This window comes from Motacilla alba, unplaced genomic scaffold, assembly GCF_015832195.1.
Source record: "Motacilla alba alba isolate MOTALB_02 unplaced genomic scaffold, Motacilla_alba_V1.0_pri HiC_scaffold_37, whole genome shotgun sequence".
Classification (NCBI taxonomy): Eukaryota; Metazoa; Chordata; class Aves; order Passeriformes; family Motacillidae; genus Motacilla; species Motacilla alba.
The window spans coordinates 677,251-691,257 of record NW_024037469.1 but is presented as its reverse complement, the minus strand read 5'-3'; positions in this window follow the sequence as shown (position 1 = coordinate 691,257).

Below are 14,007 nucleotides of genomic sequence, written 5' to 3'. Positions count from 1 at the left end.
TGGTCTCCACAGAAGACTCTACAACCACCGTGGCAGATGGACTGAGATGGGAGAAACCACTCCCTCCAAGGCTGAGACATGAAATCCCTATGTGGACAAGACTCTTTTTTCTCCTCAAGGACTGAAACCTGTAACCTGGGGGGAGGAGGGCAGTGTGTGTGTGGGGAGAACAGCTAACTGAACTGATCATGTTTGCCTGCAGGCAGTGAACCAGGAAAACAATAGCTCTCCCCACTGTTGAGATTACAAGACTATTGTGCTCTTTCTCCCCCTCCTTCCCAACTTTTAACATAAAAGGCCCCTCAAGTCAGCTAGCCTTTCGAAGCTTCCCCAACGTAAAGGCGGCTCCTCGACTGGACATCGACTGGACCCCGAAGAATTGCATCGCCTCTATGTTGGTAGATATACCTACTCTGTCTTTCCTTCCGTTCCTATAGGGTTCTTCTTTCTCTCTCTCTCTCTCTCTCTCTCTCTCTCTCTCCAATTCCTTCCAATGCATTTTGCTGTGATTGTTCAATAAAGTACATTGATTTTGTTGCTGCAAACCCCCTTGCCGTGTTGATGTTTTGTACCCTGAGATCAGATAACGAACCATCACAATCTCGTCCATAAGGGCGGATCATGACATCAGCACCTCAGGGTGTTTGTCTTAGTATGCAGAGATCCATAGGTAATCTCAAACCACCCCGAGTTGGCACAGGTGGCAGCTTGTCCCTGGGCGGCATCTTGATATTCTTGGAAATCTAGCAGGCAGCCTATATCTGAGGATCAAGGGCCTACCTGGTACTGACAAATGCTTCTGCCCAGGGAAACAAAACCCACCACCCCACGGTCCTGGTCTCAGTTTGCAGAGCTCCATGTGCACTCTCAAAGCAGCCCGAGTTGGCACAGGTGGCAGCTTGTCCCAGGGGGGCATCTTGATATTCGCAGAAATTCAGAAGGAAGCTGGCCCCAAAGGGCCGTGGGCCTACCTGGTACTGACAAAGGCTTCTACCCAGGGAAACAAAATTCGCCAACCCACGTTCCTGGTCTCAGTTTGCAGAGTTCCGTGGGCACTCTCAAAGAAGCGTGAGTTGGCACAGGTGGCAGCTTTTTCCTTCGCGGCATCTTGATATTCGTGGAAATCCAGAAGGCTGACGGCCCCTAAGGAACAAGGGCCTACCTGGTACAGACAAAGGGTTCTGCCTAGGGAAAAAAAATTCACCACCCCACGTTCCTTGTCTCAGTTTGCAGAGCTCCATGGGCACTCTCAAAGCAGCCCGAGTTGGCACAGGTGACAGCTTGTCCCGGGGCGGCATCTTGATATTCGTGGAAATCCTGCTGCGAGTCTGCCCCGAAGGGCCGAGGTCCTACCTGGTACAGACAAAGGCTTCAGCCCGGGGAAACAATACCCACCAGCCCACGTTCCTGGTCTCAGTTTGAAGAACTCCGTGGGCACTCTCAAAGCAGTCCACGTTGGAACAGGTGGCAGCTTTTCCCTGGGCGGCATCTTGATTTTCGGGGAAATCCAGCAGGCAGCCGGCCCCGAAGGGCCGAGGGCCCACCTAGAACTGAAAAAGGCTTCTGCCCGGGGAAACAAAACCCACCAAACCCACGTTAATGGTCTCAGTTTGCAGAGATCCATGGGTACTTTCAACGCAGTCCAAGTTGGCACAGGTGGATGGTTATCCTAAGGCGGCATCTTGATATTAGTGGAAATCCAGCCGGCTGCCGGCCCCGAAGGGCCGAGGGCCTACCTAGTATTGACAAAGGCTTCAGCCCGGGAAAACAAAACTCAGCACCTCAGGGTGTTTGTCTTAGTATGCAGAGATCCATAGGTAATCTCAAACCACCCCAAGTTGGCACAGGTGGCAGCTTGTCCCTGGGCAGCATCTTGATATTAGTGGAAATCCAGCCGGCTGCCGGCCCCGAAGGTCCGAGGGCCTACCTAGTATTGACAAAGGCTTCAGCCCGGGAAAACAAAACTCAGCACCTCAGGGTGTTTGTCTTAGTATGCAGAGATCCATAGGTAATCTCAAACCACCCCGAGTTGGCACAGGTGGCAGCTTGTCCCTGGGCGGCATCTTGATATTCTTGGAAATCTAGCAGGCAGCCTATATCTGAGGATCAAGGGCCTACCTGGTACTGACAAATGCTTCTGCCCAGGGAAACAAAACCCACCACCCCACGGTCCTGGTCTCAGTTTGCAGAGCTCCATGTGCACTCTCAAAGCAGCCCGAGTTGGCACAGGTGGCAGCTTGTCCCAGGGGGGCATCTTGATATTCGCAGAAATTCAGAAGGAAGCTGGCCCCAAAGGGCCGTGGGCCTACCTGGTACTGACAAAGGCTTCTACCCAGGGAAACAAAATTCGCCAACCCACGTTCCTGGTCTCAGTTTGCAGAGTTCCGTGGGCACTCTCAAAGAAGCGTGAGTTGGCACAGGTGGCAGCTTTTTCCTTCGCGGCATCTTGATATTCGTGGAAATCCAGAAGGCTGACGGCCCCTAAGGAACAAGGGCCTACCTGGTACAGACAAAGGGTTCTGCCTAGGGAAAAAAAATTCACCACCCCACGTTCCTTGTCTCAGTTTGCAGAGCTCCATGGGCACTCTCAAAGCAGCCCGAGTTGGCACAGGTGACAGCTTGTCCCGGGGCGGCATCTTGATATTCGTGGAAATCCTGCTGCGAGTCTGCCCCGAAGGGCCGAGGTCTTACCTGGTAGAGACAAAGGCTTCAGCCCGGGGAAACAATACCCACCAGCCCACGTTCCTGGTCTCAGTTTGAAGAACTCCGTGGGCACTCTCAAAGCAGCCCACGTTGGAACAGGTGGCAGCTTTTCCCTGGGCGGCATCTTGATTTTCGGGGAAATCCAGCAGGCAGCCGGCCCCGAAGGGCCGAGGGCCCACCTAGAACTGAAAAAGGCTTCTGCCCGGGGAAACAAAACCCACCAAACCCACGTTAATGGTCTCAGTTTGCAGAGATCCATGGGTACTTTCAACGCAGTCCAAGTTGGCACAGGTGGATGGTTATCCTAAGGCGGCATCTTGATATTCGTGGAAATCCAGCAGGCAGCCGGCCCCGAAGGGCCAATGTTCTACCTGGTAATGACAAAAACATCTGCCCAGGGAAAAAAAACCCACCACCCCACGTTAATGGTCTCAGTTTGCAGAGCTCCATAGGCACTCTCAAAGCAGCGCGAGTTGGCAGAGGTGGCAGCTTATCCCTGGGCTGCATCTTGATTTTCGGGGAAATCCAGCAGGCAGCCGGCCCCGAAGTGCCAAGGGCCTACCTGGTACTGACAAATGCTTCTGCCCGGGGAAATAAAACCCACCACCCCACGTTCTTGGTTTCAGTTTCCAGTGCTACATGGGACATCTCAAAGCAGCCCGAGTTGCCACAGGTGGCAACTTGTCCCTGGGCAGCATCTTCAGATTCGCATAAATCCAGATGCCAGCCGGCCCTGAAGGCCCGTGGGCCTGCCTGGTTCGGACAAAGGCTTCTGCCCAGGGAAACAAAATTCACCAACCCACGTTCCTGGTCTCAGTTTGCATAGTTCCGTGGGCACTCTCAAAGCAGCGCGAGTTGGCACAGGTGGCAGCTTTCTCCTGGGCGGCATCTTCAGATTCGCATAAATCCAGATGCCAGCCGGCCCTGAAGGCCCGTGGGCCTGCCTGGTTCGGACAAAGGCTTCTGCCCCGGAAAACTAAACTCACCCCTCCACGTTCCTGGTCTCAGTTTGCAGAGCTCCATGGGCACTCTCAAAGCAGCCCGAGTTGGCACAGATGGCAGCTTTTCCCTGGGCGGCATCTTCAGATTCGTGGAAATCCATTAGGCAGACTACACCTATGGAACATGGGCCTATGTGGTTCTGACAAAGGCTTCTGCCCTGGAAAAAAAAACTCACCAGCCGACATTCCTGGTCTCATTTTGCAGAGCTCCATGGGCACTCTCAAAGCAGCCCGAGTTAGCACAGGTGGCAGCTTGTCCCTAAGCAGAATCTTGATATTCGCAGAAATCCAGAAGGAAGCTGGCCCCAAAGGGCCGTGGGCCTACCTGGTACTGACAAAGGCTGCTACCCAGGGAAACAAAATTCGCCAACCCACGTTCCTGGTCTCAGTTTGCAGAGTTCCGTGGGCACTCTCAAAGCAGCACGAGTTGGCACAGGTGGCAGCTTTTTCCTTCGCGGCATCTTCACATTCGCGGAAATCCAGGTGACAGCCGGCCCCTAAGGGCCGAGGGCCTACCTGGTACTGACAAAGGATTCTGCCCGTGGAAAACAAAACTCAGCACCCCACTTTCCTGGTCTCAGTTTGCAGAGCTCCGCGGGCTATCTCAAAGCAGTCCGAGTTGGCACAGGTGGCAGCTTGTCCCTGGGCGGCATCTTGATATTCGTGCAAATCCAGCCGGCAGCCGGACCCTTAAGGCCGAGGGCCTACCTGGTACTGACAAAGGATTCTGCCCGTGGAAACAAAACTCACCACCACACGTTCCTTGTCTCAGTATGCAGAGCTCCGTGGCCTCTCTCAAAGCAGTCCGAGTTGGCACAGGTGGCAGCTTGTCCCTGGGCGGCATCTTGATATTTGTGGAAATCCAGCAGGCAGCCGGCCTCTTAGGGCCGAGGGCCCACCTAGTACTGACAAAGGCTTCTGCCCGTGGAAACAAAACCCACCACCCCACGTTCCTTGTTTCAGTTTGAAGAGTTCCATGGGCACACTCAAAGCAGCACGAGTTGGCACAGGTGGCAGCTTGTCCCTGGGCGGCATCTTGATATTCATGGAAATCCAGCAGGCTGGCTCCCATTAAGGACCCGAAGGGCCTACCTGGTAGTGACAAAGGCTTCTGCCCGGGGAAACAAAACTCAGCACCCCACGGTCCTGGTCTCACTTTGCAGCGCTCCATGGGCACTCTCAAAGCAGCCCAAGTTGGCACAGGTGGCAGCTTGTCCCTGGACGGCATCTTGATATTCGTGGAAATCCTGCTGCCAGCCTGCCCGGAATGGCTGAGGCCCTACCTGGTAGTGTCAAAGTATTCTGCCCAGAAAAACCAAACCCACAAACTCACGTTTCTTGTCTCAGTTTGAAGAACTCCGTGGGCCCTCTCAAAGCAGCCCGAATTGCCGCAGGTGGCAGCTTGTCCCAGGGGGGCATCTTGATATTCGCGGAAATCTAGTAGGCAGCCGGCTCTTAAGAGCTAATGTTCTACCTGGTAATGACAAAAACATCTGCCCAGGGAAAAAAAACCCACCAGCCCACGTTCCTGGTCTCAGTTTGCAGAGCTCCATGGGCACTCTCAAAGCAGCCCCAGTTGGCACAGGTGGCAGTTTGTCCCTGGGCTGCATCTTGATATTGGCGGAAATCCAGCGAGCAGCCGGCCCCGAAGGGCCAAGGGCCTACCTGGGAGAGACAAAGGCTTCTGCCCCGGGAAACAAAATTCGCCAACCCACGTTCCTGCTCTCAGTTTGCACAGTTCCGTGGGCACTCTCAAAGCAGCGCGAGTTGGCACAGGTGGCAGCTTTCTCCTGGGTGGCATCTTCAGATTCGCAGAAATCCAGCTGCCAGCCGGCCCGTAAGAGCCGAGGGCCTGCCTGCTACTGACAAAGGCTTCTGCGCCGGAAAATTAAACTCACCCCTCCACGTTCCTGGTCTCAGTTTGTAGAGTTCCATGGGCACACTCAAAGCAGCACGAGTTGGCACAGGTGGCAGCTTGTCCCTGGGCGGCATCTTGATATTCATGGAAATCCAGCAGGCTGGCTCCCATTAAGGACCAGGGGCCTACCTGGTACTGCAAATGCTTCTGCCCGGGGAAACAAAACTCAGCACTCCACGGTCCTGGTCTCACTTTGCAGCGCTCCATGGGCACTCTCAATGCAGCCCGAGTTGGCACAGGTGGCAGCTTGTCCCTGGGCGGCATCTTGATATTCGTGGAAATCCTTCTGCCACCCTGCCCGGAATGGCCAAGGGCCTACCTGGTAGTGACAAAGTATTCTGCCCGGAAAAACCAAACCCACAAACTCACGTTCCTGGTCTCAGTTTGAAGAACTCCGTGGGCCCTCTCAAAGCAGCCCGAGTTGGCACAGGTGGCAGCTTGTCCCTGGGCGGCATCTTGATATTTGTGGAAATCCAGCTGCCAGGCCGCCCCTTAGAGCCAAGGGCCTACCTGGTACTGAGAAAGGCTTCTGCCCGGGGAAACCAAACCCATAACGCCACGTTCCGGGTCTCAGTTTGCAGAGCTCCATGGGCACTCTCAAAGTAGCCCGAGTTGGCACAGGTGGCAGCTTGTCCCTGGGCGGCATCTTGATATTCGTGGAAATCGAGCAGGCAGCCGGCCCTTTAGGGCCGAGGGCCTACCTGGTAGTGACAAAGGCTTCTGCCCGGGGAAACAAAACTCAGCACCCCAAGGTCTTGGTCTCAGTTTGCAGAGCTCCATGAGCACTCTCAAAGCAGCCCGAGTTGGCGCAGGTGGCAGCTTGTCCCTGGGCGGCATCTTGATATACGTGCAAATCCAGCAGGCAGCCGGCCCTGAAGGGCTGAGGGCCCACTTAGAACAGACAATGGCTTCTGCCCGGGGAAACAAAAGCCACTAGCCTACATTCCTGGTCTCAGTTTTAAGAGTTCCGTGGGCACACTCAAAGCAGACCAAATTTGCACAGGTGGCAGCTTGTCCCTGGGCGGCATCTTGATATTCGTGGAAATCCAGCCGGCAGACGGCCCTGAAGGGCCGAGGGCTTACATGGTACTGACAAAGGCTTCTGCCCGGGGAAATAAAACTCAGCGCCCCACATTCCTGGTCTCAGTTTACAGAGCTCCATGGGCACTCTCAAAGCAGCGCGAGTTGGCACAGGTGGCAGCTTGTCCCTCGGCGGCATCTTGATATTCGTGGAAATCTAGCAGGCAGCCTATATCTGAGGGTCAAGGCCTACCTGGTACTGACAAATGCTTCTGCCCGGGGAAACAAAACCCATAACCCCACGTTCCCGGTCTCAGTTTGAAGAGCTCCGTGGGCACTCTCTAAGCAGCACTAGTTTCCACAGGTGGCAGCTTGTCCCTGGGTAGCATCTTGATATTCGTGGGAATCCAGCCTGGAACCGGCCTCTTAGGGCCGAGGTCCTACCTGGGAGTGACAAAGGCTTCTGCCTGGGGAAACAAAACTCAGCACCCCACGGTCCTGGTCTCAGTTTGCAGAGCTACATGAGCACTCTCAAAGCAGCCCGAGTTGGCACAGGTGGCAGCTTGTCCCTGGGCGGCATCTTGATATTTGTGGAAATCCAGCTGCCAGGCCGCCCCTTAGAGCCAAGGGCCTACCTGGTATTGACAAAGGCTTCAGCCCGGGAAAACAAAACTCAGCACCTCAGGGTGTTTGTCTTAGTATGCAGAGCTCCATAGGTAATCTCAAACCACCCCGAGTTGCCACAGGTGGCAGCTTGTCCCTGGGCGGCATCTTGATATTCTTGGAAATCTAGCAGGCAGCCTATATCTGAGGATCAAGAGCCTACCTGGTACTGACAAATGCTTCTGCCCAGGGAAACAAAACCCACCACCCCACGGTCCTGGTCTCAGTTTGCAGAGCTCCATGTGCACTCTCAAAGCAGCCCGAGTTGGCACAGGTGGCAGCTTGTCCCTGGGCGGCATCTTGATATTCGTGGAAATCCTGCTGCCAGCCTGCCCCTAAGGGCCGAGGGCCTACCTGGTACTGACAACGGCTTCTGCCCGGGGAAACAAAACCCATAACCCCACTGTCGTGGTTTGAGAGGAAATGAGTTTTTGGGAGGTGGTAGTGGTCAAACCAATAGTTGCCCAGATGTGGATATTGGCACCTGGTTTGACCATTGAGGATATGGATCCGCCTCTGAGAACACAGGGATTAAAAGCAAGAGCTCCCAGGGGATCGCTCTCTTGGTTCCGGTGGATGGAAGAGTTCAGACCTCCCCTGCCCAGCTTCGGGCTGGGTGGGGGAGGGGAAAAGCCACGCGGCCGAGGGAGGTAGGTCGGAGCCTTGGCAGAGGACGGGAGGCGATGGTTCGGAGGAGAGTGAGTTCCCCACAGAGATGGAAGGGTGGAGGAACTCAGAGAGGCAGCGGGCAGCCCCCCCCCCCCCCCTCCTCGGGAGAGAGAGAGAGTGAAAGAGAAGTGCCAGTGCTATCTTGAACTTGATAGTACCGGCCTGGCCGAGGAAGAGAAGTGGGGGGGCAATGGGAAGCGTGCCCAGTGAAGAGTGCGGAGCTGGTGTGGGAGTTCAAGATGAGCAGAGACTGTGATTTTAACCCTTCTGCGGAAGGTGGAAACCTGGCAAATGCTGATCCTCCAGGAGCTGAGGGAGGAGAGAAACGGATAAGAAGGAATGCGCAAGTGTGATCCAGAGTGGTGCAAGTGAAGAAGGACTGGGAGAAGTTGAGAAAATTCTAGGTGGAGGAGATGATGGAGTGGCTTTTGGCTGGACTTTTTCTTGTATAGCCATGGATAGAACCTTTCCTGTAATACAGAGACTGCATTTTAGGGGGAGGCGGCGCCAAAGGAGTGATGTGAGCGGAGACGACAGGTGATGAAATGATGGTGAGACCCCTCGGCCCCAGGGGGTGAAATATTGGGGGGGACAGTTGTCCCGAAAAGGTGAGAGACTGTCGTTCTCTTCTGGAACTGGGCAAGGCATCCTTGAAAGGGGAAACCCTAAAAGCAGCTCTGGTCCATGTGCAGTGGTGAGAGCACTGAACATGGAAGGAAGAAGTCACGACGTGTAGTTGCTGAGTGACGGGAATTTACCTGTGGTGGCACAAGGAGGGCTCCTTCTCTCCTTGATGAAATGAGAAGTGATTGTCGGAAGGGTGGAGATGGACTGAGTTGATTATCTGAAGGGTGATGGACTGGATTAAGATCTAAGGTTCTGTGATATTCTGTAAGAATTAAGTGAGGGGAAGAGAAATGTTTGAAAGGTTTCCATTCTGCTCTGTGAGTTAATTTTATTGTAATTGTGTGATAATAAAGTTTTTTTTCCTTTTGTTTGCAAGTGGAGGCCTGCTTTGCTCTGTCTCTGATCACATCTCACAGCAGACACCAGGGAAGATGGGTTTTCATGGGGGCACTGGCATTGGGCCAGCGTCAAACCATGACACCCACGTACCAGGTCTCAGTTTGAAGAGCTCGGTGGGCACTCTCAAAGCAGCCCAAGTTGCCGCAGGTGGCAGCTTGTCCCTGGGCAGCATATTGTTTTTCGTGGAAATCCAGCAAGCAGCCTACCCCTAAGGAATAATGGCCTACCTGGCACTGACAAAGGCTTCTGCCCGGGAAAACAAAACTCAGCACCCCACGGTCCTGGCCTCAGTTTGCAGAGCTCCGTGGGCACTCTCAAAGCAGTGTGAGTTGCCACAGGTGGCAGCTTGTCCCTAGGCGGCATTTTGTTTTTCGTGGAAATCCAGCAAGCAGCTTACCCCTAAGGAACAAGGGCCTACCAGGTATTGCAAATGCTTCTGCCTGGGGAAACAAAACCCACCACCCCACGTTCCTGGTCTCAGATTTCAGAGCTCCGTGGGCACTCTCAAAGCAGCCCGAGTTGGCACAGGTGGCAGCTTGTCCCTGGGCGGCATCTTGATATTCGTGGAAATCCAGTCGGCAGACGGCCCCGAAGGGCCGAAGGCCTACCTGGTACGGACAAATGCTTCTGCCCGGGGAAACAAAACTCAGCACCACACATTCCTGGTCTCAGTTTGCAGAGCTCCGTGGGCACTCTCAAAGCAGCACTAGTTGCCACATGTGGCAGCTTGTCCCTGGGCGGCATCTTGTTATTCGTGGAAATCTAGCAAGCAGCCGGCCCCTAAGGAACAAGGGCCTACCTGGTACTGACAAAGGCTTCTGCCCGGGAAAACAAAACTCAGCACCCCACAGTCCTGGTCTCAGGTTGCAGAGCTCCATGGGCACTCTCAAAGCAGCCCGAGTTGGCACAGGAGGCAGCTTGTCCCTGAGCGGCATCTTGATATTCGTGGAAATCCAGCAGCCAGACGGCGCCGAAGGGCCGAGGGCCTACCTGGTACTGACAAAGGCTTCTGCCCAGGGAAACAAAACCCATAACCCCACGTTCCAGGTCTCAGTTTGCAGAGCTCCGTGGGCACTCTCAAAGCAGTACTAGTTGCCGCAAGTTGCAGCTTGTTCCTGGGCAGCATCTTGATATTCGTGGAAATCCAGAAGGCTGCCTGCCCTAAAAGACCAAGGGCCTACCTGGTACTGACAAAGGCTTCGGCCCGGGAAAACAAAACTCAGCACCCCACGTTCCTGGTCTCAGTTTGCAGAGCTCCGTGGCAACTCTCAAAGCAGTACTAGTTGCCACAGGTGGCAGCTTGTCCCTGGGCAGCATCTTGTTATTCATGGAAATCCAGCAAGCAGCCTACCCCTAAGGAATAAGGGCCTACCTGGCACTGACAAAGGCTTCTGCCTGGGGAAACAAAACTCAGCGCCCCACATTCCTGGTCTCAGATTGCAGAGCTCCGTGGGCACTCTCAAAGCAGCACTAGTTGCCACATGTGGCAGCTTGTCCCTGGGCGGTATCATCTTATTCGTGGTAATCTAGCAAGCAGCCGGCCACTCAGGAACAAGGGCATACCTGGTACTGACAAAGGCTTCTGCCCGGGAAAACAAAACTCAGCACCCCACGGTCCTGGTCTCAGTTTGCAGAGCTCCATGGGCACACTCAAAGCAGCGTGAGTTGCCACAGGAGGCAGCTTGTCCCTGGGCGGCATCTTGATATTCGTGGGAATCCAACCTGGAACCACGCCCCTTAGGGCCGAGGTCCTACCTGGGAGTGACAAAGGCGTCTGCCTGGGGAAACAAAACTCAGCACCTCACGGTCCTGGTCTCAGTTTGCAGAGCTCCATGAGCACTCTCAAAGCAGCGCGAGTTGGCACAGGTGGCAGCTTGTCCCTGGGCGGCATCTTGATATTCGTGGAAATCCAGCCGGCAGATGGTCCCGAAGGGCCGAGGGCCTACCTGGTACTGACAAAGGCTTCTGCCTGGGAAAAAAAAGCCACTAGCCTACATTCCTGGTCTCAGTTTGCAGAGCTCCGTGGGCACTCTCAAAGCAGCCCCAGTTGCCGCAGGTGGCAGCTTGTCCCTGGGCAGCATCTTGATATTCATGGAAATCCAGAAGGCTGCCTGCCCTAAAATACAAAGGGCCTACCTGGTACTGACAAAAGCTTCTGCCTGGGAAAACAAAACTCAGAACCCCACGGTCCTGGTCTCAGTTTGCAGAGCTCCGTGGGCACTCTCAAAGCAGTACTAGTTGCCACATGTGGCAGCTTGTCCCTGGGCGGCATCTTGTTATTCGTGGAAATCCAGCAAGCAGCGTACCCCTAAGGAATAAGGGCCTACCTGGCACTGACAAAGGCTTCTGCCCGGGGAAACAAAAGTCAGCGCCCCACATTCCTGGTCTCAGTTTGCAGAGCTCCGTGGGCACTCTCAAAGCAGCCCCAGTTGGCACAGGTGGCAGCTTGTCCCTGAGTGGCATCTTGATATTCGTGGAAATCCAACCGGCTGCCGGCCCCGAAGGGCCGAGGTCCAACCCGGTATTGACAAAGGCTTCTGCCCGGGAATACAAAACTCAGCACCTCAGGGTCTTGGCCTTAGTATGCAGAGCTCCATAGGTAATCTCAAACCACCCCGAGTTGCCACAGATGGCAGCTTGTCCCTGGGCGGCATCTTCAGATTCGTGGAAATCTAGCAGGCAGCCTATATCTGAGGATCCAGGGCCTACCTGGTACTGACAAATGCTCCTGCCCAGGGAAAAAAAACCCACCACCCCACGTTGTTGGTCTCAGTTTGCAGAGCTCCATGGGCACTCTCAAAGCAGCCCAAGTTGCCACATGTAGCAGCTTGTCCCTGGGCGGCATCTTGATATTCGTGGTAATCTAGCAAGCAGCCAGCCCCTAAGGAACAAGGGCATACCTGGTACTGACAAAGGCTTCTGCCGAGGGAAACAAAACCCTTAACCCCACGTTCCCGGTCTCAGTTTGCAGAGCTCCGTGGGCACTCTGAAAGCAGCCCCAGTTGCCGCAGGTGGCAGCTTGTCCCTGGGCGGCATCTTGATATTCATGGAAATTCAGCAGGCTGCCGGCCACGAAGGGCCGAGGGCCTACCTAGTACTGATAAAGGCTTCTGCCCAAGGCAACAAAACAAAGCACATCAGGGTCCTGGGCTTTGTTTGCAGAGCTCCATGGGCACTCTCAAAAAAGCCCGAGTTGCCACAGGTGGCAGCTTGTCCCTGGGCGGCATTTTGATATTCGTGGAAATCCAGAAGGCAGCCTGCCCCTTAGGAAAAAGGCCCTACCTGGTACGAACAAAGGCTTCTGCCCGAGAATACAAAACTCAGCACCCCACGGTCCTGGTCTCAGTTTTCAGAGCTCCGTGGGCACTTTCAAAGCAGCACTAGTTGCCACATGTGGCAGCTTGTCTCTGGGCGGCATCTTAATATTCGTGGAAACCTGTAGGCTGCCTGCCCTTAAGGACCAAGGGCCTACCTGGTACTGCAAATGCTTCTGCCCGGGGAAAGAAAAGTCAGCACCCCAAATTCCTGGTCTCAGATTGCAGAGCTCCGTGGGTACTCTCAAAGAAGCCTGAGTTGCCACAGGTGGCAGCTTGTCCCTGGGCAGCATCTTGATATTCATGGGAATCCAGCCTGGAACCGACCCCTTAGGGCCGAGGTCCTACCTGGGAGTGACAAAGGCTTCTGCCTAGAGACACAAAACTCAGAACCCCACATTCCTGGTCTCAGTTTGCAGAGCTATATGAGCACTCTCAAAGCAGCCCGAGTTGGCACAGGTGGCAGCTTGTCCCTGGGCGGCATCTTGATATTCATGGGAATCCAGCCGGCAGCCTACCCCTAAGGAACAAGGGCCTACCGGGTACTGCAAATGCTTCTCCCTGGGGTAACAAAAGCCACCACCACACGTTCCGGGTCTCAGTTTGCAGAGCTCCATGTGCACTCTCATAGCAGCCCCAGTTGGCACAGGTGGCAGCTTGTCCCTGGGCGGCATCTTGATATTCGTGGAAATCCAGCCGGCAGCTGGCTCCTTTGGGTCGAGGGCCTATCTGGTACTGACAAAGGCTTCTGCCCGGGGAAACAAAACCCGCAACCGCACGATCTAGTTCTCAGTTAGCAGAGCTCCATGGGCACTCTCAAAGCAGCGTGAGTTGCCACAGGTGGCGGCTTGTCCCTGGGTGGCATCTTGATATTCATGGGAATCCAGCCGGCTGCCGGCCCCGAAGGGCCGAGGTCCTACCTGGTATTGACAAAGGCTTCAACCTGGAAAAACAAAACTCAGCACCTCAGGGTCTTGGCCTTAGTTTGCAGAGCTCCATCGGTAATCTCAAAGCCCCCCGAGTTGCCACAGGTGGCAGCTTGTCCCTGGGCGGCATCTTGATATTCGTGGAAATCTAGCAGGCAGCCTATATCTGAGGATCAAGGGCCTACCTGGTACTGACAAATGCTTCTGCCTGGGAAAACAAAACTCACCAGTCCACGTTCCTGGTCTCAATTTGCAGAGCTCCGTGGGCACTCTCAAAGCAGCCCGAGTTGGCACAGGTGGCAGCTTGTCCCTCGGCAGCATCTTGATATTCGTGGAAATCCAGCAGGTAGCCGGACGCTAAGGGTGGAGGGCCAACCTAGTACAGAGAAAGTCTTCTCCCCAGCAAAACAAAACCCACTACCCGACGTTCCAGGTCTCAGTTTGCAGAGCCTCATGGGAACTCTCAAAGCAGCCCATGTTAGCACAGGAGGCAGCTTGTCCCTGGGCGGCATCTTCAGATTCGTGGAAATCCAGCAGGCAGCCTGCCCCATAGGAACAAGGCGCTACCTGGTACGCACAAAGGCTACTGCCTGGGAAGACAAAACTCAGCACCCCACGTTTCTGGTCTCAGTTTGAAGAGTTCCGTGGGCACTCTCAAAGCAGCCTGAGTTGGCACAGGTGGCAACTTGTCCCTGGGCGGCATCTTCAGATTCGTGGGAATCCAGCCTGGAACTGGCCCCTTAGGTCCTAGGTCCTACCTGGGAGAG